Source organism: Octopus sinensis, linkage group LG6 (genome assembly GCF_006345805.1).
Source record: "Octopus sinensis linkage group LG6, ASM634580v1, whole genome shotgun sequence".
Classification (NCBI taxonomy): domain Eukaryota; kingdom Metazoa; phylum Mollusca; class Cephalopoda; order Octopoda; family Octopodidae; genus Octopus; species Octopus sinensis.
Window position 1 is genome coordinate 89,992,111 of NC_043002.1, and position 5,000 is coordinate 89,997,110.

Here is a 5,000-nt window from a genome sequence, read left to right on the forward strand (position 1 = left end):
ATGTTGGGGCAAGTGAAATCGAAATCGAAATCGAATTGAACCAGCCAGGACCCCTGGACTGGTGGTACGTAAAAAGCACTATCCGACTCGTGGCCGATGCTAGTGTCGCCTCGACTGGCTTCCGTGCCGGTGGCACGTAAAATGCACCAATCCGACCGTGGCCATTGCCAGCCTCGCCTGGCACCTGTGCAGGTGGCACGTAAAAAGCACCCACTACACTCACGGAGTGGTTGGCGTTAGGAAGGGCATCCAGCTGTAGAAACATTGCCAGATAAGACTGGAGCCTGGGGCAGCCTTCTGGCTTCCCAGATCCCCGGTTGAACCGTCCAACCCATGCTAGCATGGAGAGCGGATGTTAAACGATGATGATGATGATGATATATATGTATGTATATATATGTATATATATGTGTGTATATATATATATGTATATATATATATGTATATATATATATATATATGTGTGTATACATATATATATATGTGTGTGTGTGTGTGTGTGTGTGTATAAACATGATGGACTCTCCCATTGATGATGACATATGAGTGTTCAGCTTTTGCTGAACAAGCTGCACAAATTATTTGTTTATAATGATCAAAAGTTTGTGCCGTGCATTAGCTCACTCCGTCCATCAAATTCACAATACCTGTGCAGGTGGACAAGTGCGCTACTCATCAGATATTGAAATAAGCGCATAACAGCATGGAATGAAGTGCTTCGCTCAAAAACACAACACACCTCTCAGTCCAGGAATCAAACTCATGATCCAGCAATTGCAAGTGCTACAGCCAAATCACTAGTGTATATATATATATATATAACCTTTATATTTTACTTGTTTCAGTCATTTGACTGTGGCCAAGCTGGGGCACTGCCTTGAATTTTTAGTCAAGTGAAATAACTCCCAGTACTTATATATTTTTTTAAAACCTGATACTTATTGTATCAGTCTCTTTTGCTGAACTGCAAAGTTACAGAGATGCAAACACACCAACACCGGTTGTCAAGCAGTGGTAGGGGATAAACACAGTCATAGATATACACACACACACACGCACACACACACACACACACACACACACACACACACACACACACACACACACACACATATATGATGGGCTTCTTTCAGTTTCTGTCTGCCATATCCACTCACAAGGCTTTGGTCAGCTTGAGGCTATAGCAGAAGACACCTGTCCAAGGTGCCTCACAGTGGGACTGAACTTGGAACCTTGTGGTTAGGAAGCAAACTTCTTACCACACAGCTACACCTGCACCTGTATACACACACACACACACTCACATACACACACACACATATACATACATAATACACACACACACACACACACATATACATACATAATACACACACACACACTTAAAATGGGCTTCATTTAGTTTTCATCTCCCAATTCTGCTCACAAGGCTATTGTCAACCCAGGGCTACTAATGAAGACACTGAAGATTTGAGTACACAATATAATTGCTTCTCAGATGTGCTTTGTACCTTTTTGCTTAGAACAGTGCTTCTGATTTCTTTTAATTACTAAAAATTAAATTGCTGGAAATTTGTTGTCTACGAGGTCGTTGCCAGTGTTGCTGGACTGGATCCTGTGCAAGTGGCACATAAAAAACACCATATGAGTGTGGCCATCGCAAGTACTGCATGACTGGCCCTTGTGCCGGTGGCATGTAATAGCACCCACTACACTCTCGGAGTGGTTGGTGTTAGGAAGGGCATCCAGTTGTAGAAACTCTGTCAGATCAAGATTGGAGCCTGGTGAGGCCATCTGGCTCGCCAGTCCTCAGTCAAACCGTCCAATCCATGCCAGCATGGAAAGCAGATATTAAACGATGATGATGATGATGATCACTTACCAAAGGAACCATGTAGTTTGGAAGCCAACTTCTTACCACATAGTCATGCCTGTGCCTTTAGTCAATATTATTCTAACTGTGGTATTTTAAATTAACCCAACCAAGTTCTTCTGATATTAATATTATCTTCCAGTGAAATTCTTTTATCTTTGTTGAAATTACCAATTAGCCCATCTTTTGCTTTTTTATATGCTATTTATCACCCTTACCAAATCCATATCTTTGATATCCTCATTCAACTAGATTCCAGTCCTATTTGTTATCCAATCTAATTAGTCACTAATACTAATCATCTGAGAGAATCTCGCAGTTAATAATATTACTATTCTACAGTGGAATCCTTTAATCAATGTTATCATCACTTCAAATTGATGGCTCATTTTTGCTTTATCAGATTAATTTGATAATCCATATTTGTTTAACAATTCTTTTATTATTATAATTAATTCAGTGCTGTTGTTTTAGCATTTTTGTTGCAATCACTGTTTAACCAATCAGATTCCTGGATTTCTGGTGTGATTGGCCAACCACATTCTTCTGATCTTCAATAATTCCATACATTGCTATTACCACCTTCAATAAACTGGCTTTGCAAATATTTTCTGTGAAGAACTTCAAATGTTGGAAGATATTCATTGGAGCCTAGCAATGCTGGGTAGGGCAGTGAAGGGTGGAACTGTTAGTGGTAGAAGTTAAATTTTCTCTGTAAATAATTAAAGTTACATATATTTCTGTTTTATTGAATTAGAGTGTTCTTTCCATATTTACATGATTCCATGTTGTTACAGTACATTGTTGTTATGATAAAAAAAAAACAATAAACATTGCCCTCTTCAAGCCTAGCCAGGCTCATGGGCCCAGTTTCCCAGTTTCTGTGGCGTATGTGTTCCCCCCAGCTGGACGGGGAGCCAGTCCATCACAGCGTTACTCAAGAAACAGGAAGAGAGAGTGAGAGAAAGTTGTGGAGAAAGAGTACAACGGAAGCCGCCACCACCCCCTGCTGGAGCCTCGTGAAGCTTTTAGGTGTTTTCGCTCAATAAACACACACAATGCCCGGTCTGGAAATCGAAACCGTGATCCTCCGACCGCGAGTCCGCTGCCCTAACCACTGGGCCATTGCGCCTCTACACATTGTTGCTACACTTATCATTAATAAGTAAACTGTATTTTGTATATTTAATCAACAGAAGTTTCAGAGTGAATCAAAGGCTGAGTGTTTTGTGCATTGGCACTCGCCACTTTGCAAGGTTCCAGTGTATGAAACTTTGTCCTCAAGTCACTCTCTAACCTCTGCTGAAGGTGCCATGCAGTGGGACTGAACACAGAATCATGTTGTTGGGAAGCAAGCTTTTTACTACACAGCCACACTTGCACCTATATCTCCTCCTCCACAAGGGGATGTGGTCTCCATTTTTCCATACATAATCACATAATGAGCTATATTCAGTTTGATTCCAAGCAGTGATCTGAAAAATAATAATAATAATAATAATAATAATAATAATAATAATAAATAATAATAATAATAATAATGATAATAATATCGAAAAATACCTTAGGAATGAGAACCTAGTTTCGAAATTTCCCCAAGATGAAGGCTGGAAGGTATATCAGCTGAAACATTGTGTTAAAAACAAACAAGATGAGGACAAATATCTGTCAAATATAAATAATGGATTATTATTATTGTTATTGTTGTTGTTATTATTATTATTTTATTATTATTATTATTATTATTATTATCATTATCAAAACTGAAGTGGTGAGTTGGTTTTGTGACTCAAATTTCAGTTTTAATTAACAAAATCATATCCTCTACAAAATGTATTAAGCACTCCTTTCACTGTAATTTGACATTAAGCAACATACATATGCATATATTATGTATATATATATATGTAATTATATAGGCACAGGCATGACTGCGTGGTAAGGAGCTTGCTTCCCAACCACATGGTTCCAGGTTCAGTCTCACTGCATGGCACCTTGGGCAAGTGTCTTCTACTAGAGTCTCGTGCCAACCAAAGCCTTATAGGTGGATTTGGTAGACGGAAACTGTGTGCGTGTAGCATCGACTCGTATTATCGTAATAATGAAGTCAGGCCTAATAATGATATTTTGAAATCATTTAATATGTGCATTTCGGAAGATGCATCCATTACGTAAACCTTCCTCAGAGCATTTCAAAAATAGTTTTAAAATGCTTTAACCAATGGATGAATTTCCTGTTATATATTATGCAAGCCTGAAATGCATGTTAAATGATTTCAAAACATCACTGTTTGGTTTTGACTCATTATTACAACTAATATGTCTCGATACCAGTACAAACTCGACAGTCTTGACTCCACTTGTGTGTATATTCTAATGACAATTTGGAGTACTTTAGTTGTATTTGACTCGAGTTGAAAATTCTGGTATATATACATATATGAAATGTGTGTGTGTGTGTGTGTGTGTGGTGTGTGTGTGTTTGTGCATGTGCATAATAGAATAAAAGTATCTTTGGCAGTCAATCAACCTTGAGCACTAACTATATGTATCAGGTCATCCCATAAGTTCTGTCTGATTTTACCTTTTTAAAAATTGAATGAAATTTAACAGTATTTTAGAATGTCTAATGGAAGTAAAAATTATTTTTATGCATTTATGTACATTTAAACTAATTAGATATTATTTTACAGATTAATAGAATTAAAATTTCTTTGATTAAAACCCTTTCTAACATGGAAATATCCAAAGAGCATTTAAGGGCCATAATGCTTTATGAGTACAAAAAAGGAAACTCTACAGCCAAAGCGACTCGAAACACACTTAATTTATGGGAAAGGATGCTTGAATGAAAGAACTTGCAGAAGATGGTTTCCAAAATTCAGAAGTGGAGATTTCAACTTGAAGATGAAGATTGAACAGAACGTCCAGTTGAGTTTGATGATAAGCTCCTTGAGGCACTACTTGAAAGAAATCCTGCATTATCAGTTGAAGAATTGGCAAAATAGCTTAGTTCAAACCAAACCACTGTTCATCATCATCTTCAACAACTTGGAAAGATTCCTAAACTTGGAAAATAGGTGCTTCATGAATTGTCCGAAAGCAACTGCAGATCCCAAGTTGATAT

General features: G+C 37.8%; 1 protein-coding gene across 5 annotated transcripts in view; it reads left to right on the top strand.

Annotated features, from left to right (window-relative positions):
• Positions 1–5,000, top strand: part of LOC115212914 (pleckstrin homology domain-containing family H member 2) — a 1,355,391-nt gene that overhangs the window by 233,532 nt on the left and 1,116,859 nt on the right. The window lies entirely within an intron of this gene.